Source organism: Porites lutea, chromosome 4 (genome assembly GCF_958299795.1).
Source record: "Porites lutea chromosome 4, jaPorLute2.1, whole genome shotgun sequence".
In the NCBI taxonomy this organism is placed as follows: domain Eukaryota; kingdom Metazoa; phylum Cnidaria; class Anthozoa; order Scleractinia; family Poritidae; genus Porites; species Porites lutea.
The window spans coordinates 30,891,508-30,915,378 of record NC_133204.1 but is presented as its reverse complement, the minus strand read 5'-3'; the positions used below and the strand labels follow the sequence as shown (position 1 = coordinate 30,915,378).

At 38.3% G+C, this 23,871-nt stretch overlaps 1 protein-coding gene and 1 pseudogene across 1 annotated transcript in view; both read left to right on the top strand.

Moving 5' to 3' along the window:
* Positions 1-23,871, top strand: part of LOC140934523 (uncharacterized) — a 275,762-nt gene that overhangs the window by 237,901 nt on the left and 13,990 nt on the right. The gene's annotated exons all lie outside the window — the stretch shown is intronic.
* LOC140932612 (zinc finger protein 862-like) lies at positions 14,664-20,799 on the top strand (annotated as a pseudogene).

Sequence of the window (23,871 nt, the reverse complement as noted above, 5' to 3'; positions counted from 1 at the left end):
AAAGTCTTTAAAATAATATATATTATAAAATTGTTAAAACTATGTACTAAGAAAACCAGGTTAAATTTACATGTACTGCCATGTAAAGCCATGTATAGCCATGAACTGCTATGCATTGCCATCTGTTACTATGTATTACCATGTATTGCAACGTATTAACATGTATTGCCATGTATAGCAATGTACTGCCATGTATACCTATCTATTGTCATGTATTACTATGTGTTAACCATGTATTGCCATGTAATGCCATCTAAAGCCATGTATAGCCATGTACTGCAATGTATAAGTATGTATTACCATCTATTGCCATGTATTATCATGTACTGCCATGTACAGCCATGTATTGCCACGCATTACTATGTATTACCATGTCTTATCATCTATACGCATGTATTGCCATTTATTAGCATGTATTACCACGTAATGCTATGTATTACCATGTACTGCCATGTATAGCCATGTATTGCCATGTGCTGCCATATATAGCCATGTATTACTATGTTTTCCCATGTATTGCCATGTACTGCCATGTATTACTATGTATTGCCATGTATTACCATGTAATGTTATCTATAGCCATGTACTGCCATGTATAGCCATGTAATTGCCATGTATTGCCATGTACTGCCATCTATTGCAGTGTATTACCATGTATTGCCATTTATCCATGTATAGTCATGTATACCCATGTACTGCCATGTAGAGCCATGTATTGCCGTGTATAACTATGTATTACCATGTATTATCATGTATTCCCATGTCTTGCCATGTACTGCCATGTATTACTATGTATTATCATGTAATGTTATCTATAGCCATGTACTGCCATGTATAGCCATGTAACTGCCATGTATTGCCATGTACTGCCATGTATTGCAGTGTATTACCATGTATTGCCATTTATCCATGTATAGTCACGTATACCCATGTATTGCCATGTATTGCCGTGTATTACCATGCATTACCATGTATTTACATGTATTGCCATGTACTGCTATGTATAGCCATGTATAGCCATGTACTGCCATGTATTGCCGCATATTGCCATGTATTACTAGGTGTTAACCTTGTATTGTCATGTACTACCATGTACTGCCATGTGAAGGCATGTATAACCATGTACGGCAAAGTATTACCATGTATTACTATGTACTACCATGTATTGCCATGTATAGCAATGTACTATTACCATTTCTGGTTCCCCTCTAGCTGACCTTGAACACGAGACTAACTTAGAACTACTGAACCTTCACTGTTGGCTAAAAGCCAATAAGCTTAGTCTTAATGTTGCGAAAACCGAGTTTATGGTTATTGGCTCTCGCCAGAAGCTTCTTGCGGAAAGCCATAACGAAATAAACATCAAACTAGAAGACCAAGTTATCAGCAATGTTGATCACGCAAAATCACTAGGTCTCATTATTGACAATCGGCTTTCCTGGTCTAATCATGTTAACGAATTGTGTAAGAAGGTAACTTCAGCTATAGGTGCCCTTAGACGTATCAGGCCCCTTATCACCCAATCTACTGCAGTACTAGTCTATAACTCCTTAATTCAACCTTACTTTGATTACTTTAGCCTCGTTTGGGATGGCTTAAGTAATCAGCTGAGTGACAAATTACAAAAGTTACAGAACCGTGCAGCTAGAGTAATTTTAAAGGCCAACTATGGGACTAGCTCGAGCCTGCTTCTTGATATACTCAAATGGGACAAATTGGTTATAAGGAGAAAGAAGCATAAAGCAATAATGATGTTTAAATCCCTAAATGAACAAGCTCTAGTGTCCTTGCAAAACCTATTTAACGAACGAAGCACAGACTATGATTTCCGCAATTCCGTTCATAAATTGACTTTCCCAGGCCGCGTAATAACTACTTGAAACGAAGTTTCAGTTACAGCGGTGCTTTGTTGTGGAACTCTTTACCCGAAAATGTGAGAGAAATTAAATCACTCAGGAAATTTAAAGAGCAAATCAAACATGTATTTGAGTCGTCGGACTCTCACTCGGCAGTCTTGCAAAACAGTATGTTGATAGTTTTTAGTCTAATTAACTGTAATTAGATTTTTACTCTATTATTACTGCAGATTTTACCGAGTTTTAAATAAAGAATCTACCTACCTACCTACCCATGTATTGCCATGTATTACTATGTGTTAACCATGTATTGCCATGTATTACCATGTACTGCCATGTAAAGCCATGTATAGCCCTGTACTGCCATGTATTGCCATGTACTACTATGTATTACTATGTATTGCCATGTATACCCATGTATTGCTATCTATTAGTATGTATTACCATGTATTGCCATGTATTACCATCTACTGCCATGTAAAGTCATGTATTACTATGTATTACCATGTATTTCCATGTATTACAATGTACTGCCATGTATTGCTATGTATTACCATGAACTGGTATGTATAGCCATGTATTGCCATGTATTACTATGTATTACCATGTACTATCATGTATTGCCATGTATAGCCATATACTACCATGTAAAGCCCTGTATAACCATGTATTGCCATGTATAGCCGTGTATTGCCATGTATAGCCATGTATTGCCATGTATTACCATGTAACGTCATGTATAGCCATGTACTGCCATGTATTGCCATGTATACCCATGTACTGCCATGTATTACCATGTATTACTATGTATTACCATGTATTACTATGTACTACCATGTATTACCATGTATAGCAATGTCCTGCCATGTATACCCATGTATTGCCATGTATTACTATGTGTTAACCATGTATTGCCATGTAGTACCATGTACTGCCTTGTTAAGCCGTGTATAGCCTTGTACTGCTATGTATCGCCATGTACTACTATGTATTACCATGTATTGCCATGTATTACCACGTATACCCATGTATTGCCATGGATTAGTATGCATTACCATGTAGTGCCATGTATTACAATGTATTACCATGTATTACCTTGTATTTGCAAGAATTGCCATGTATTACCATGTACTGCTATGTATAGCCATCTATAGTCATGTACTGCCATGTATAGCCACGTATTGCCATGTATAGCCATGTATAGCTGTGTACTGCCATGTATAGCCATGTATAGCCATGTAAAGCCATGTATAGCCATGCACTGCCATGTATTCCCATGTATTCCCATGTAATGCCATGTATAGCCATGTACTGCCATGTATAGCCATGTAATTGCCATGTATTACCATGAACTGCCACGTATAGCATGTATTGCAGTGTATTACCATGCATTGCCATGTATTGCCATTTATGCATGTATAGCCATGTATACCCATGTATTGCCATGTATTACTATGCATTACCATGTATTCCCATGTATTACCATGTACTGCCATGTATACCCATGTATTGCTATCTATTAGTATGTATTACCATGTATTGCCATGTATTACCATCTACTGCCATGTAAAGTCATGTATTACCATGTATTACTATGTATTACCATGTATTTCCATGTATTACAATGTACTGCCATGTATTGCTATGTATTACCATGAACTGGTATGTATAGCCATGTATTGCCATGTATAGCCATGTATAGCTGTGTACTGCCATGTATAGCCATGTATAGCCATGTAAAGCCATGTATAGCCATGCACTGCCATGTATTCCCATGTATTCCCATGTAATGCCATGTATAGCCATGTACTGCCATGTATAGCCATGTAATTGCCATGTATTACCATGAACTGCCACGTATAGCATGTATTGCAGTGTATTACCATGCATTGCCATGTATTGCCATTTATGCATGTATAGCCATGTATACCCATGTATTGCCATGTATTACTATGCATTACCATGTATTCCCATGTATTACCATGTACTGCCATGTATACCCATGTATTGCTATCTATTAGTATGTATTACCATGTATTGCCATGTATTACCATCTACTGCCATGTAAAGTCATGTATTACCATGTATTACTATGTATTACCATGTATTTCCATGTATTACAATGTACTGCCATGTATTGCTATGTATTACCATGAACTGGTATGTATAGCCATGTATTGCCATGTATTACTATGTATTACCATGTATTATCATGTATTGCCATGTATACCCATGTACTGCCACGTACTGCTATGTATAGCCATGTATAGTCATGTACTGCCATGTATAGCCACGTATTGCAATGTATAGCCATGTATAGTCGTGTACTGCCATGTATAGCCATGTATTACTATGTATTGCCATGTATTGGCATGCATTACTATGTACTGCCATGTATTACCATTCATTGCGATGTAATGCCATGTACAGCCATGTACTGCCATGTAATTGCCATGTATTACGATGTACTGCCATGTATTACAGTGTAATACCATGTATTGCCATGTGTTGCCATGCACTGCCATGTATTACTGTATAGCCATGTATGGTCGTGTACTGCCATGTATAGCCATGCATAGCCCTGAAGTGCCATGTATAGCCATGTATTGCCATGTATTACGATCTACTTCCTTGTATAGCCATGTACTGCCATGTATAGCCATGTGTAGCCCATGTATTGCCATGTATTACCATGCATTACCACGTACTGCCAAGTATTGCCATGTACTGCCATGTATAACTATGTATTACCAGTAATTGCCATCTATTACCATGTACTGCCGTCTATAGCCATGTATTTCCTTCTATTACAATGTATAGCCATGTATTACTTTGTATTACCATATTTTGCCGTGTATAGCCATGTTTTGCCATGTATAGCCATGTATTACCATGTACTTTTATCGTTTTCACGATTGATAACGGAAGTCCATCATGGTTGTTTCTTGGCATAAGTTAGATAGTACAGCTAAGAAAACATATTCACCTGTAACTAGTGATAAACATATAGAAGATGAGAAATGTGGACACTATTACACACACAAATCTTTTCTAAAACCCTTCATTTCGAACAAAAACGGATCGGGTTAATTACATTCAGTCCTCGCAAGTAAATATCACGGGAAATGCAACCTTAAAAAAAGATCTTTTAGTCTGCATGTCAGACGTCCTTTCAAGTTGCGTCCCTTTGACTCTAAAGGACGTTTGAAATTCAGGCTGAAAGATTTCCCTGGATAGTTTTCACCGTTTTCCGTTATCAATCAATAAAAATGACTTGATTGCTGACGATTTTTATTGATAGCGATGTTATCTATATTGACTTCTCCTGGATGTAACTCGGCTACACCTGAAACTACACTGACATACATTACTTTGAAAGTGTGGGAGATCTACCTAGTGAAGAGTTGGGCGTCTACAAACCAGGCCAATTATTATCAGCCACCAGAAGAGGACTTTAAAGACAGGATAAAATTTTTCTAAAAGTAATAATTGTTGGATCGTTCGACTGTCAAGTATTGCAACTCAGTTGTCATAAAATTTAATGTTTGCATGAATTCAGTTTTCATTTATTGATAGACAGGTGCATTCCAATATAGATCGATGAAATCGGTACAAAATCAAGATAAATCAATGAACGAAATGAGTGTGTCATTGATTTCTACCGATTGATCAATGCAATCGATATTAATTAAATCAGATTTACCCATTTTTAACGATTTATCGATTGATAAATCGATAATGATTTTTATTGATTGACTACTCCGGGTTGTATTTCATCTAATTTAACTCCCTCTATGTATATAGTATTATTTCTTTCTAATATGGTATTTGATGTTTTATTATATTTCCAATGACGAATCCAGGAAAGGGGCCAGGGACACCCGAGGGGCCAAAAAAAGTTTTTTGAGATCCTCCCCCCTCATCTCAATGTTTGGATGAAAGCCCCCACTCAATAATAAGTCAGCACATAATTTAATTTTCAAAAAGTTGCTGTAATCATCCATCGTTCTGCTAGTAACAAGCTAGCAGTTTATTTATTCATCTTGTTTGTTTCTGGACTTATTCAAAGTGTTATTCGAAACAAGAGAAAGACTTGCTGGCAAATTGTTTCCCATCAAAGATTTGTGAACACATGTCTGGCAAACTCTTCAAAAGTTTATATACACACAATTATAAGCACCTTATAACTTCAACTGGGCTTAACAAGCGTAACTTTCAAAACAGCTGCTCCACACATTTTCACTGATAACGTGTAACGCAAAAGGTAACCCAAGTATGACTATACAACAAATGTTACAAAATCTACAAATTAGCGGTCCCTGTGGGATTTTCTGTTTTACATCATTCTAAACATCTCTTACTTACAGGCACGAACAATAGAAAACGTTAACCACCTATTCCTTGTGGCCCCTGTCTATAAAGCAAATCGAGATTTTTTTCCTGGCATACTGACTATAAATAACAACTGTAAGTACTTTTTAAAATAAACGCGCGAGTTAATTGAGTGCCTCCTCGGAGTTTCGCCTTATGGGAGAAATCCCTGCCCTTCGGGGGCAATAAGTTCTTAGCTGGCTTTTAACAGTGCGTATTTTCTAAAGTGACGAAGGACACTTGAATATCTTTGTCAACTAGTATTCATTTACAATCCCGAAAGAACGTCACACTCTTCGAGAAAATATCATCTTGTAACACCAACTGATATGACCTTAAATCATACAGGAAAGGGGCCTTGATGAAACAAAGTTGCGCTCCTCAGGAAAATATCTTTTCATTCTCAAAAAAAGCCTTTTCTTGGGCTACCCCTAAACTGTGTAACAGTCTCCCAGACGATAAAAGATTTTTCACATTCAAACTTAAGACATACAAGGTAATATATGGCTACACAGGGCAATAAATAGCAATACATGCTGATCCATGGCGATACATGGTAATACATGGCAATATATCGTAATACATGGCTAGACATGGAATTACATGGTAATGCATGGCAATACATGGTAATACATAGCATTACATGGCAATACATGGCTATACATGGCAATACATGGTAATACATGGCAATACATGGCTATATAGGGTAATACATATTAATACATGGCAATCCAAGGTAATCCATAGTAATACATGGCTATACATGGCAAAACGTGGCAGTACATGGCTATATATCACACTACATGATAATACATGGTAATACATAGTAATACATGCCAATACATGGCTATCCAAGGCAGTACATTGCTATACATGGCAATATATGGTAATACATGGCTATACATCGCAGTACATGGCCATACATTGCTATACATCGCAGTACATGGCCATACATTGCTATAGATGGCAGTACATGGTAATGCATGGCAATACATAATACATAGCTTTACATGGCAATAAATGGCTATACATGGCAATACATGGTAATAAATGGTAATACATGGCAATACATGGCTATATATGGCAATACATGGCTATAGAGGGTAATACATAGTAATACATGGCTATACATGGTAATACATGGCAACACATGGCATTACATGGCTATACATGGTAATACATGGCGATACATGGCAATACGTGGTAATATATGGCGATAAATGGCAGTACATCGCTACACATGGCTTTACATGGGATCACATGGCTATACATGGTTATATATGATAATACATAGTGATACATGGCAATACATCGCTATACATGGCATTACATGGTAATAAATGGCAATACATGGTAATACATGGCTATACATGGCAGTACATGGCAGTACATGGCAGTACATGGCAATACATGGCAACACATGCCATTACATGGCTATAAATGGCAATACCTGGTAATAAATGGTAATACATGGTAATCCATGGCGATAAATGGCAGTACATTGCTATACATGGCATTACATGGCTGTACAAGGCAATATATGGTAATAAATGGCAATAAATGGTAATACATGGCTATACATGGCCGTTCATGGTAATACATGGCTCTACATGGCAATATCTGACAGTACATGGTAGTACATGGCAATACATAGAAATACATGCCTATACATGGTAATACATGGCAATACATGGCTATACAAGGCATTAAATGGCTATACATGGGTATACATGGTAATATATAGTGATATATGGCAGTATATGGCTATAGGTGGCATTACATGGCTATGTATGGCTATACATGGCAATTGATGGCAATATATGGCGATACATAGCAGTAAATGGCTATACATGACATCACATGGGGACACATGGCAATACATGGCTATAGATGGCCTCACATGGCCATACATGGCTATACATGGCAAAACATGGCTAAACATGGCAATATCTGGTAATAAATGGCAATAAATGGTAATACATGGCTACACATGGCCGTACATGGTAATACATGGCTATACATAGCAATACATGACAGTACATGGTAGTACATGGCAATACATGCCTATACATAGCAATACATGGCTATACATGGGTATGCATGGTAATACATAGTGAGACATGGCAGTACATGGCTATACATGGCTGTACATGGCAATTCATGGCAATATATGGCGACATATAGCAGTACATGGCTGTACATGGCATCAAATGGCTACATATGGCTTTACATGGTAATACATAGTGATACATGGCAATACATGGCTATACATGGCATTACATGGCTATACATGGCAATGCATGGTAATACATGGCAATACATGGTAATACACGGTTACACATGGTAATACATAGTGATACATGGCAATATATGGCTATACATGCTACACATCGCATTACATAGCTACACATGGCAATATATGGTAATACATGGCAATATATGGCTATACATGGTAATACATGGCAATATATGGCTATACATGGTAATACATGGCTATACATGATAATACATGGCTATACATGGCAGTACATGGTAATACATGGCTATACATGGCAATACATGGCAGTACATGGTAATTCGTGCCGATACATGGAAATACATGGATATATATGGCAATACATGGCAATACATGGTAATACATGGCATTACATGGTTGTACATGGGTATACATGGTAATACAACAACAACAATCAAGCTGTATTTACGGTATCACTTCATTAAAAATGCTCTTCCAGTGAGCCGTTTACATAACAAAATTGTCAGGGAAACTACGTTAATGCTAAAATATATCTATATATTAAGAAAATCTATCCTATAATTAATTGTACAAGGATCACCACGAGTGATAATTGCTAATTGCTATGGAGAACACGCCCCTTTCGGGTGCTTTGTGCCTTTGTTGCAGATCGTCAAAGGCAAGTTCAACCATCACCAGATATTCGAGCATTGGATTCTCTCGGACGCGACTTGATCGTGAGAGCATACGCAGATTCAACCAGGCGGAATTTGAACTCCCACATAAAGATTTATCTGACATTTTGTGAGGCGGTTTCGTCCTCTCCGTTTCCAGTGACTGTAAAATTAATTGCACGTTACATAGCTTATTTAGTGTCACTCGGCCGCGTTTATGGTACTATCCTGAATCATTTAAGTAGCATTAAGCATATGCATAAGTTTCTCGGTCATGATTTGACTTGGGATAGTGATTATCGTTATAAATTGTTGTTACGCGGAGTTAAACGTTATTTAGGAACAGCAGTTCAGCGCAAGGCTCCACTCACTCCACGATTGTTATAATGCATTGTACACCTTTTCGATTTTGATAAGCCTTTGCATGTCGCTATGTGGGCGCTTTTTCTAGTAGCTTTTTACTCCTTTTTACGCAAGTCGAATTTAGTTGTTGATCGCGCGGTGCAAGTCTCGCCTAAGGTCCTTTTTCGGTCAGATCTTTGTTTTGATGTATCGTTTGCTTATCTCACAGTTCGCGCGTCTAAAACTATTCAGTTTCAGGAACGCCGTTTTTTTTTACCCTTGCCGCGCATTCCGGGTAGTTTGTTGTGCCCTGTAGCCACTTTGGTTAACCAACTTCGGATTAACCAGGTACCCCAGGACATGCCATTATTCTTGGTTAGGTCCGATAGTTCATCGAGTCATATTACCTATACGCATTTTAGTTCTTTTCTGGCCAGGGTTATCAAAGCTGTCGGTCTCGATTCTACTAGCTACTCCCCTCATAGTTTTAGGCGCAGTGGCGCTACCTTTGCCTTTGAAGCTAAAGTACCATCTGAGTTAATTAAGGCCCAGGGCGACTGGCATAGTGACTGTTATTTAATTTATCTTGAAAAGACTGATCGACAAAAGAGGGCGGCCGCTACTCGCATGGCTGCCGCTATTTCACATATTGCTGTTTAGTTTACTCTTCCATTCCTTTAAGTTACTGCTCATTAATTTCTCTAATTATAGAAATCACTCTCAACCACATACTACCATGTTTGGGCCTAGGCGCTTTTGTTCATTGACCTCTCGCCAGCGTCTCGTTCTGCTAGTCAATAAACTGTTTTATCCAAACATTGAAGTCTGTGTTTGATATCACAAGTAATTACACAAAAATCGATCAACCTTAAAGGTACTTTATATAACTAAAATAAATTTTATCTCAACTCCCTCAAGGCAATCCCTGGTTCAAGAAAAAGACAGGGCAGACATGAAACAGTTGAGACTTATCTCGTCTTTAAGCAGATTTTCTAGGCCATTCCACATGACTGCCCCCCTATAGCTAAAAGCCCACTTAGCAGCTTCAGTACAAGGCCTTGGTACAAAAATGTTGTTCGAGGCACCTCGCACGTTGTAGGAATGAACCCCAGAGGTTGGTTTAAACATGTTCTTTTAACTCTCAGGGTAAAGGTTATTTAGAGATTTAAAAACACTTATTGCGAGCTGTTTAGAGCATCTTTGCTCAAGGGTATCCCATTTCATGTTCTTTTAGCATAGGGAATTCCCTGTCACTCCATATCATAAAGGCAGTGCCCTGGCACATCATTACTCCTGTAGTTAGGTAAACCGACATTGACATGACCTTCTTTAAGCTCAATATGTTCAAAAGCTGTTTCATCATCGCTGTAGCGGTCGATTCATGACACATGGTAGTGGTTGTTTTCACTGAGCGGTTCAAAGTATTGATCATGAAGAGCCTTTACCCAATACAGGATTCATTCTTTGGTGGTAAAGAAAGCAACACAATGTGCTGATGGCTTGTACAACATGGTGTCGAATTCTTTGAGTAGCAGTTTCTACTGCTTGCCAGTTTTGCTTTTAAATTTACTGATTTTAGATTTCTTTTGGATTTCCTCCATTATGGAAGGTTTACTGGCCTTTTTTGGCTTATGAGCCCTGAACTAGCTACTGTCATTTACTCGGAGGAAATTCTCCAAACACAAGGATCGCAGCAACAAATTGACTGCTTAGTAAGACAGGAAAAGATTCCAGATGAGTACATTATAAAAATAAGTGACAAGTGGACAGAGAAACAACCTAACTTGGCATTTAACCAGAGGGGACAGATTAACAGCAGGCAACTTTGGCTGCGTTTTGAAGGTGAAATGGGCTATTCAATCTTTTTTGAAGCGCCTTCTTGGTGAATATGATTTTTCTGAAGTTAAGGTTGTGCAGTGGGGTGTGAACAACACAGGAAGTACTCATAGCATTCACTATGTTGACAGGGAAAACCGTCCAGGAAACTGTCATTTGGTTGGATGACTCCTAGAAGCCTCTCCCGATGACAATGTAGGCCATGAAACAGTCCTACATACATACATACGTACATACATATTGTTTCATCTGGCACCTTTAAAGTTTGCGTTGCCGTCCTTTACCGCCCACCCTATTCGCCTGCACACCCTGTCACCATAAGCACTTTTTTCACTGACTTTGCAGACTATTTCGAAACCCCTCATCTGAACCGTTAGTTATTACCGGCGAGTTCAAACAAAACTGTTAGATCTCTTATATTCATTGGGTCTTTGTCAGCGTGTTACCCAATCAACACATGAACTCGGGCACACAATTGACTTAATTATTACACGTCGATCAGATTCCATCATTTACAGCTCGCCTATCATGGATCATTTGTGCTCATATAAATTAACTGTGTTGACAACGTTAAGAGCAACTAAACCGACAATCACATCAAAGGAACGGGTTTACAGTAAAATAAAATCAATTGATCTGAACACTTTCCAAAGTGATCTTGCAGTTTCTGAACTGTGCCGAGAATCTCACAAGGAGTTTAATGAGCTTGTTGAATGTTACAATACAACATTGACACATGTTCTTGACAAACACGCTCCACTTCAAAGAAAAATCCTTCACCAAAGGTAACACGTACACTGGTACAGCGATCAGGTTTTAGCTGCAATTAGGATGAGAAGGAAAGCAGAAAGAAAATGGCGCTTATCAAATTCTACACACGACCTAAAAATATACAAATCTGCAAGAAACTTCGCTACTAATTTGATTAAAAAAGCACGTCCTGACTTCTATGAGAACCTCATTCAAGAAAATAGTTCGGATCAAGGAAAGCTCTTTAAGATCTCGAAGCACTTGTTAAATCAAAGCTTGGCAGTTCCATTTCCTCTGCACGTAAGTAAATCGATATTAGCAAATGAGATGGCTAATTTCTTTGTTGAAAAAATTAGTAATATAAGATCTAAATTCCATGAGTGTACAATTCAGGATTGTCAAGATTGTGCCCCCATCATGGAACCACATTCTCTGCCATTTGGTAGCTTTAGACCAGTTACATAAGATGAAACTTACAGCATTATCGTGAATTTGGCCAAGAAATCGTGTGCTCTCGATCCCACACCTACACCCCTGCTGATCAAGTGCATTGATGTCCTCTTACCGGTCTTAACTAAAATGGTTAATATTTCACTTGAAAGTGGCCATTTTCCCTCAGCATGGAAAGAGGCTTTGGTTCGACCGATTCTTAAGAAGAATGGTCTTGACACTGTTTTTAAGAATTATGGGCCTGTAAGCAATCTTTTCTTCATCTCAAAAGTAACCGAGAGAGCTGCATTTCTTCAAATTGACAATCACATGAAGAAACATGATCTTTACCCATCACTACAATCTGCCTTCAGAAAGAACTATAGTACAGAACCAGCACTTTTGGAAGTTACTAACGACATTCTGATGGAAATGAATTCTCAACATGCTGTTCTACTTCTGTTACTTGACTTGAGCACTGCCTTTGACACTGTTGATCATAGTGTTTTGTTGCATAGACTTCAAACTTCATTTGGAATTTCTGTAGCACCATTAGATTGGTTTAAGTCGTACTTGTCAGCAAGAAGTCAACGTGTTTCAATTACCGCCGCCCTTTCTGACAGTCTTCCTCTTAACTGGGGCGTTCCACAAGGGTCCTGTCTCGGTCCCTTGTTGCATATCATCTACTCTTCAAAGCTGTTTAACATCATTGAACGTCACCTTCCAAATTCCTACTGTTATGCGGATGATTCACAAATATATTTCTCCTTCAAGCTCGATGACTTGTCAAGTCAACAAAATGCTATAACTGCCATGCAAAATTGCACTGACGACATTCGCTCATGGATGGAACACGACAAACTCCTTCTCAATAAAGAAAAGACGGTATTTCTCGTCATTGGCACCCGGCAACAGTTATCTAAAGTTAATATTTCTTCGATCACCGTGGGAAACTCTGCAGTAATGAAATCGTCAGTTGTTAGGAACCTTGGCTCGTACATTGATGACAAGCTGACAATGAACTCCCACATGAACACAGTTTGTAATGCATCATTTTACTATCTCCACAACATTAGGCGGATAAGAATACACCAGTCGCAGGACTCGTCAGAGACATTGATTCACGCGTTTATCTCCAACCGATTAGATTACCGTAACAGTTTACTCTATGGATTGCCACAGTTACAAATAGATAAGATACAAAGAGTTCAAAATGCAGCTGTAAGGCTTATTTTTGAGCAACCTAAGCTTTGCCATATAACACCAGTCTTATCTCAGCTTCACTGGCTTCCCATCAAGTATCGCATTGAGTTTAAGATTTTACTGATGACTTTTAAAGCGATTCACAGCATGGCGCCAGATTATATTTGCACATTGATCAGCCACAGGAAATCAACTGGATATTCCCTCAGATCCAGCACAAAAGTCATGCTTGAGGTTCCAAGCGGCAAGATACTCCCAACACTTGGTGGTAGAGCATTCTGTTATGTGGCCCCAAAGCTCTGGAACAACCTACCTAGCGAAGTATCCAGCCTTGATTCTCTGTCAAATTTTAAATGCCATGTGAAAACATATCTTTTTAAACAAGCTTTTAATTTGCAGTAGTGTATTTGTTTCGTTTATTTTATTATTTATCACTTATTGTTATTTTATTTCATTTTTAAATCTTTCTACCTGCTTGTAAATTTTATTCATTTTAGCGTTTCTTTCTAACTTATTGTAAAGCGCATTTGATCATATCCCATGGAGAGTTGCGCTATATAAGTTTGAATTATTATTATTGTTATTATATTTTATTAACGTGACTAACACTTAGCTATAAAGCTAGTTTACAGGTCAGTCACAAAACTAAAAAACAAGCCTAAAAACTATCTAAAAGTTTGAAATGATATATAAAGTTATAATAACGTTAAACTATGTACTAAGAAAACCAGGTTAAATTGCAAACAAGGGTCAATAAACTTACATTACACACTTACACACTTACACATATAAAAGTGTTTAAAATGACATAGTACATGGAAACTGCAATAAGATTATAAAAACTATATAATACTTAAATCAGGGTGCGACAAAGACGGTGTCCACTTGCCCCAGACAAGTGGTTTTGGCCAGTGGACAAGTGAATGAATCTCAGAAAATAATTTTTAAAAAAAACAAGGTGTTTTAAACTTTTTCAGCGGAGAAATTAGTATACATTTAAGTTTTCGAAAGTGTAAAACAGATCGCTCTTCGCAAAAGTAACTTACAAGTAAGAAACGAAATGAGTCGACCACTTACGATTTATCCGCCATTTTATTTCAATGAGTACCGAAAGGAACCTGGGACTCATTTGGGGGTATTGATTTGCTCATTTATTAATAGACCCTCTAAGTCACTATCAGCACATGAATAATGGCTGATCAACGAAGCATCAAAAGCTATTTTGGTGCACGGGTAAAGCAGCTAAAGAGAAAGGCAAAACCTTCTACAGAAAGCACCGTGGTGAATGAGAAGAAAAAGCAACGTGACAACCCCACAGCTCGAATTCGAAAGTTTCAGGAATCCTGGAAAGAGACCTTCCCGTGGGTAGTACACGATGCGAACCAAGATGTGATGTATTGTTCCACATGTACAAGCTATCCTGCTTTTGCAAATCTACAAAGTTCTTTGTACATTGGCTGTGGATCGGGTGGAAAGTATCGCATAGATTCCCTTGTTCATCATAACGAGTCAAAGGAACATTATCGTTGCTCACTACAATTTGAGAAAGATTCAAATCCTCAGTACGTGGAACCAATTAAGGCAGTTGTTCAAAGAAACGTGGTTCAACTAAGTGAAAAGTGTCGTTCTGCACTTCAGTGCCTGTTCAACACAGCCTTTTTTGTAGCACATGAAGAACTCGCCTTGAGAAAATTTGCAGGTCTTTGTGAGTTACAGAAGAAGAATGGTGTGCAATTTGGGGAGCAGTACAAGAATGATAAAGGATGCAAAACATTTATTAGCTACATAGCCCAGGTAGAGAAAGGCAAAATTCTGTCCGCAGTGAGCGATAGTAGATTTATGTCAATATTATCAGACGGATCTACTGATTCTGGTATAGTAGAGCAAGAAGCTGTGTATATCAGATATGTTAACAAGAAAGGTCGGTCAGTTTGTCATTTTGTGGATATTGTTGCCTTGGAATATGCTAATGCAGATGGAATTTTACATGCAATCGATCAGAGTCTTCTTGGGATTGGCATAACGAAGACAACTCTCGAACAAAAACTGGTAGGATGCAATTTCGATGGTGCATCAGTGATGCTTGGCTCAAAAACGGGAGTTGCAACTCAACTAAATGAGAGAGTCAATCAAAACATTGTCATCATGCATTGTGTTGCACATAATTTAGAACTTGGAGTTGGAGATGCCATTAAAAGTGTCCCTTATCTTCAATCTTTTATGAACAGTGTGTCCCAGATCTTTCGATTTTACTATTACTCTCCGAAAAAAAGGAGGGAACTTCATGGTTTTGCTGACATCTTTGAGGAACAGGCTGCCTACTACAGCACTGGCTCTCAGAAAACCAGATGGGTTGCCAGTAGACACAGAGCTTTGTTGGCATTAGAGAAAAACTTTGCTATCACTGTAAACAACCCTCAAAGCTGCGACCACTTTAGGCGCCATGGCGACTAAAGTTTTGGTACTGGCGACTTGATTCGGAAAATAGTCGCCAAGTTGGCGACCAGACGAAAACTGAAGAAACGAAAAAGATGATCAATTGTCTGAATTGTACTGAAATGATTAAGGTCCTCTGCTGATATCCCAGAGGGGGAAAATTAGAAGATCTCATCGATATTCATTCAAACAAACGCTTACTTCGCTAAGATTTCTACTAAAATATTGTTCTGCTCCAATGAGCACAGGTCCGTTGCCTAGCACGTGACATATTTTTAACCTTGTAACGCATGACAAGCAGCACGCAATCGATTTGTTTTTCATAATTTTCTCTCGGAAACCGCGTGTGCGGCTAGACTGGGAAGACTACAACGCAAATAAATATATATTTTGGAGGTTAAAATAAATGGAAAAGCAGAAAGATTAAGTCGGCATGGAACATTTTAAGATAAATTTGAGAAACATGAAATGTTGAATCGTTTTTTATATATAGAATAAAAAGCAACCATTTGCAGACCAACACAACATCATCATCAGAAGAACCTAAACTTCACGAAAAACAATTTTCTTAAACGTCTTAACCAAAAGTAAAGCAAAAGGTATTTATTGCAATCTCCCAAGCGGTATTTTTGTTTGGGTTTTTTTGGCTGATAGAAAACTATAAGGTTGATTTATAGATCACGCCGTCTTTTCCGACTGCGTCATTGAGGCAATTTTTGTTTCATAGGACAGATGTAAAGAAATTCTCAATGTGCGGTTTCATTAGTAAAATACTGAAAGAAGACTAGCTTTAAACTAGTTTTAGCTCAACATTTTGTTAGTCTTGTACGTCCTAGTACTTTTCGCCAGTGTTAAAAAGAATGTTTACGGGAAAATATGAGACACTGTCACAGTACTTACGCAATTAATTTTCACGTGCACGATTTCAAACATGTTACACTCCTGTCGGCCGTTTTCCTAGCTAATCCTCACTGTGTGTTCCTTGTCTTTGCAATCCTTTTTGTTTCAAAGTTGTCAGGCTTTAACGATGTCTAGCGAAATTACAGACGATCTGTTGACTCTTCAAAAAAACTTGAAGGTGGGAAATCTGTCATCCAGACATCTTGCCGAAGAGATGAGAAAAAAATATGAGAGTAAAATTGATCAATTTTCCAGTTGCGACGTGGAACTACTAAACGCGTTAGCGGAAGACCAGTTGAGTTCTGCTTTAATCCCAAGTGAAGAAAAAGGACTGAAGGCGTTACAAACAACTGGTGATGGAAATTGCCTATACAATTCCGCCTTGGTGTTGATTGAAGGAGATCAATCTGCGAATCTTATTCTCAGACTGTTGACCCAGTGGAACTGTATCTTAACCCTGACTATTATGCAGAGCACCCAAAACTCGCCGATGGTAGAAGCTCCGGGTTTTCCGATACAACTATTTTTACACTGTTGTTAAGTGATAGTGCTCAAAAAGAATTTGAAAGGCAAGCGTCCCGACTAGATGCAGTTCAAGCTCAGGCCATTATCACTTGCAAAGAGAAGAAATATGGCACTTTATTAAATATGATGGCATTAGCTACTGTACTTAACCAGCCTTTGATGTCACTGTACCCGAAGTTCAAAAATACCTCTCGCATTCATCCACTTATGAGCGGCGTTATTAAACCCCGTGGCATGGTAGAAGGAAAAGATGAAAGTGGGTCCACAGTGTTCCGGCTGTTGTGGACAAGAGATGGCAATTTTGACAACCAGCCAGGTGCAGTGTTCCAACCCAACCACTTTGTCCCCGTCATCCAGTGCCAAAGTGCCCCAAGGCCTCCAACCTTACTGAGCGGCGCACTACCAACCCAAAAAGACAGGACCCCACTGGTAGGAAAGTCAAGAGCCATTTCATCTTTCTTTAAACCCACATCCAAAGCAAGTGCCACCAAGAGAACCGCTACCGAAGCTGTCGTAAACTCCAACGAGAGTAGCTGCTGTGCAAAAGTACCCAAGGCCTCTTCTGTAACCAGAAAGTTTCAAGATTCTTGGAAAAACGAGTTTCCATGGGTGATCTATGACCCTGGGGCGAACACAATGTTCTGCGATTTGTTTTGCAAAGCTGGCTCAAAAATTGCTGGTAAAACTGAATTTGTCACTGGCTCAAAGACAATAAAAAAGGAGACACTCAAAAAGCACGGTGAGAGCTATGGCCATCTACGCGCACAGGATTTTGTGATCAACGAACAGAAACCACTCACAAAAAGACCAATATTCAAAGGGCTTAAGAAGGCAGCTGAGAAGATAGATGAGCAGGCCTACAAAGAAATGTCAGTGAAAATGAATACTGCATACTTCATTGCAAAAGAACTTCCTTTCACTAAGTTCCCGGGCCTTCTTCAGCTTTAGCAGAAGAACAGGATTCAAATAACCAACACCTATTCTAATGACATAAAGTGTGCAGAAATGGTTGCAGCAGTGGGCACACTGATAAAAGAGGAAATTGCTGAAAACCTTCGAAATGAAGTGCGTTACATTTCAGTCATGATTGATGGAGCCACAGATGCCTCCAGCACCGAAAACGAAACTGTGTATGCGAGGTGTTTGGGTACTGATGGCCGACCAGTCAATCGCATGGTAGGACACAAACCTGTAGAGCATGCCCACGCTGATGGTAAGCTTTAACCTACACTGCACATTTATTAGTGACCTAACAAAAAAGAAGCTATCGAGTTGTCAACATTTTTCTTCGACATAATTAATATTCTTGGACAAAAAAATCAGAACTATTAAAGTCTCTGCTAAATTCCTGGCAACCATTTTTGTGATACTGCTTAGTTTCACATTCTTTTTTTGTGATTGATGTTTAAAAGCTTACCGGTGTATTAACAATAAAACTTTTGACACTTTTTGTTTAATTTTCGCAGGTCTTCTTCAAGTTGTTGACAACTGCTTTTCGGACCTTGGAGTGAAGGAGTGGAAAAAGAGCACAATAGGGTTTGGTGCAGATGGCGCGTCAGTGAATCTGGGAAAGCGACGAGGTGTTGCATCATTACTCAAACGTGAAGTCCACCACCTCATTGACATCCACCGTCTTCCCCATCCCCACCCTTAAATCATGAAGATTGCTGTTTATGTGAGTGAAAGACACTGTTTAGTGAAGAGAGCCTTGCTTTAGTCATTGATATAATTGGCCATTTCAAAGTCTGTATAATTGAAGTTTCAAATAGAGCAGCTACTTACTGAGTACTCACAATGAGAACATGTTTTCTTACTGTAATTATGAGTTTAATTTAATAAGACTACAGCTTAAGAGCTGTTTTACTTTTTTTCGCGGGATAATTTTTTGGAATTTTCAATGAATTGTAATTGCCAGTGAAAACGATTTGGAAGTTTTAATAGAAGAATAAGTTTGGTTTATGTTAGATTTCTGAGATTAGATTTCTTTTACACGGTCATTTGACGTGGTAAATATTGTTGAAAATCCGTTGCCATTTTCGATACATTAGATGCAGTTCACTAATTTCAGGACAATTTTTATGCTGGAATTTTGCTCATGGCCTCCATGAACTCGGTCACAAAGGCAGTATTTTGCAAGATATCTTCTCTGTTTAGAAGCAAATAAAAGCAGTGTTACTCGACATGGATTATAAGTTACCCTATACACTTGTGAATACGGTAAAACATTGTCTTGGCTGAACAATACCATTTTTAAGCCCAAATAAATTATTAACCAATTATTAAAACTTTATTATTAACATATATTTTGGTGCCTACAAAAATCCTTTGGCGACTAAACCTAAAGAGTTGGTCGCCAAATGGCTACCAAAAGAAAAATTTAACTTTGAGGGTTGGTAAAGCACCTTGAACATGTGGCTACAGGGACTGGTGAGGATGCAGCAAAAGCTAGAGGCATGGTGAAAGCAATCAAGACCGAAAAGTTTGTGACATTTTTGTACTTTCTCCTTGATGTTACCAAAGTTCCGAGAGAATTAAGTCTACAGTTTCAAAGTGATGATCTGTTCATTACTGAAGTCAGCACCAAGTTGGAGACAGCTCTAACAAAACTGGAAGGCCTCAAGGATTCTGATCCATTGCCCATAACAGCAACTTTCCAAGCCAAGTTCCAGTCAAACTATAATTTTGAGAGTGGCCTCTTCAAATGTGGAAAGGACAGTAATCTTGATGTTGTACTGAACAAAGGAAATGCGATGGGGATGCAACAAACATTTTCTAACTTTCTAACTGATGCGATTGCCTACATTAAGAAGAGATTTTCCAGCCTGTCTAAGCCCCCAATGAATTACTTTGAAGTATTTGATCCTACCAAAGTGCCAGGGGAGAGAAAACTGAGACCCAGTTTTGGCAATGACAAAGTAGCTGCATTAACTGATCACTTTAAAAACTTGTTGTCTGATGGTGAAAAGGAAGGTGCTGTTTTTCAGTGGCAGGAGTTGAAGATTTACCTCTTCAATCACAAAGCAATGAAACCCCTTGATATCTATGCCACCTTATTATCGTCTAGGCCAGATAGCCTGAAGCATATTCTTGTCATAGTTGAACTGATGCTAAGCCTCTCCCCTTCCACTGCCAAATGCGAGAGGTGCTTTTTGGCTATGAACAGGATAAAAACAAATTTGAAGACTCGAATGGAGCAGAGAACCTTGTCAGCTCTGCTTAGGATCAAGGGAATGGACTGTGAAATGAAAGACTTTGACCCTAGCCCAGCAATTGAAGCGTGACTTCTTGGTGCTAAGACAAAGAGGCATGCAATGAAAAGAGTTCATGATGCACCAGTGGTTGTACCCACAGCTGGCCCATCCGTTAGTGAGCCCTTCCAAGCTCTTCCTCCCTTGCCTGAGTTACCTCAAATAGACAGCAGCTCTGACAGTGATTCAGAGTAGTACCTTATATAAAGACTCTAGAAACAACACCGTAAATAGGTATTCTATTACTTGTATGCATTAAGAGTGTTTTGTTGACACTTAAAATGCTCCATGTTATCTTAGTTCCGAAATAGAAAGGTTTCTGCTTCGTAGCCATTATCATGCATCAGAGAGCTTGAATTTAACTCTACATCCATGGACAACTAGACTTGAGCTTTGGACAAGTAAAACCAGAACTTCACTTGTCCATTGGACAAGTGGAGTTCAAAATTTTTTTCTTACCCTGTAAATACTAAGAAAAACTAAGTTACATTGCAAAGGGGACTATAAACTTGCAAGGTCGAGCACCTAGAGTCCACGTTTAAAACTGCGGTAACTATCAATATTTCTTAAATTATTTGGAATAGTGTTCTATAGTCGGGCAGCCTGGTATCTCCATGACTTGATCCCATACTTTGTTGAATTTACCTTACGTAATTTTAAAATAGCATCACCACGTAAATTATAGTTGGAATTACCTGTCGTCAATAATTCGGAAATACTTGTAGGTACGTTTCCATTCTTAATTGCTCCAAACACTGTATTTAACATTTCTGCGAGTCTTCGATTTGCTAATGTGCTATATCCATTTTTAACAACCAGTGTCTCATAAGTAGAGATTTTGTCCTGATAAACAAAGCAGAGTCCCTGCTCGTTCAGTTTTTCGAGTTTCCCTGTTAAGCCATTACTATAAATATGCAAAAATTCGGCACAATTAAAATGTGGAGCACTAAATGCTCCATAAAGCTTTTCCCGCAGCTTTAAAGGAAGCAACTTTTAAGAACAGCGATTTGCTGGCTCACTTTGCAACATATTTTCTTACTTTCACTTTCAAACTTCAATCTATCATCGACCATAACACCTAGAAGCTCTACCTCCTCTACCAGAGGGATACTTGTGCCTTCACACTTGAAAACAGGGTCTGGTGACATCTTTCCCATTACCATAGCTTTATACTTATCATGATTCCTTCTCATTTCATTTTCCTCCATTAGAGGCTTTTAGTCAGTTCAGGAATTCACAGCAGGCATTTGCCCAAGGCGTTATAATCCCGTGGCCATTTGCCTCCTTCGCGGTTAAGCATATGGCAATCTCCGGTAAGATAGTTAATTACATATCCGGTCACTAGCAATTTGATGTTGCATCTGCTATTTCCAATTTTAAAAAAATTCTCTCGAAAAATATTTCTCTGTTTCGAACAGTTAAAACAGAATCACAGAATATTTGGATCTGTTGACGGTGACTTTATAAAAAGTAACAGAACAAAGAACAAAGTAAGATGCTATGTTACTTATTAGGATTAATTTATTATAGCAATACCATATTCGGAAATACTAGCGGAAAAAATGAACTAATCTCGCTCTACTGCGCGCTTAAATGTCGTGGCACTCAAGACGAATTTTTTCTCGTTTAATTTTCGCTTGGCTATCTTGTGATTCCCTCAGATCCAGAAAACAAGTTATGCTTGAAGTTCCAAGCAGCAAGATACTCCAAACACTTGGTGATAAAGCATTCTGTTATGCGGCCCCAAAGCTCTGGAACAAGCTACCAAGCGAAAAATCCAGCCTTGACTCTCTGTCACATTTTAAGTGCCATATAAAAACATCTTTTTAAACCAGCTTTTAATTTGTAGTAGTGTATTTGTTTCGTTTATTTTATTATTTATCACTTATTAAAATTAAATCTTTCTACCTGCTTGTAAATTTTATTCATTTTTAGTCTTTTTTTAACTTATTGAATGGAAAGCTGCGTTACATAAGTTTTAATTATTATCATTACTTTACTAATATAACTAACACATAGCGGTAAAGCTAGTTAACCAGTCAGTCAAAAAACGTAAAAAAAAGCCAAAAACTATACAAAAGTGTTTAAAATGATATATAAAATTATAAATTTCTTCAAACTATGTACTTAGAAAACCAGGTTAAATTTACATGTACTGCCATGTAAAGGCATGTATAGCCATGTACTGCCATGTATTTCCATGTATTGCCATCTATTGCCACGTATTACCATGTATTGCCATGTAGCGCAATGTACTGCCACATAAACCCATGTATTGCCATGTATTACTATGTTTTAACCATGTATTGCCATGTATTGCCATGTACCGCCATCTAAAGCCATATATAGCCATGTACTGCGATGTATTCCCATGTACTACCATGGATCACCATGTATTGCCATGCATTGCCATTTATCTATGTACTGCCATGTATACCCATGTATTGCCATGTATTAGTATGTATTATCATGTATTGCCATGTATTACCATGTACTGCTACATAGCCATGTATTGCCATGTATTACTATGTATTACCATGCATTATCATGTAATGCCATGTATAGCCTTATATACTGCCATGTAAAGCCCTGTATAACCATATACTGCCATGTATTGCCATGTATTGCCATGTATTACCATGTAACGTCATGTATAGCCATGTACTGCCATGTATACCCATGTACTGCCATGTATTACCATGTATTACTATGTATTACCATGTATTACTATGTACTACCATGTATTACCATGTAAAGCAATGTCCTGCCATGTATACCCATGTATTGCCATGTATTACTATGTGTTAACCATGTATTGCCATGTAGTACCATGTACTGCCTTGTAAAGCCATGTATAGCCTTGTACTGCCATGTATCGCCATGTACTACTATGTATTACCATGTATTGCCATGTATTACCACGTATACCCATGTATTGCCATGGATTAGTATGCATTACCATGTAGTGCCATGTATAACTATGTATTACCATGTATTACCTTGTATTTGCAAGTATTGCCATGTATTACCATGTACTGCTATGTATAGCCATCTATAGTCATGTA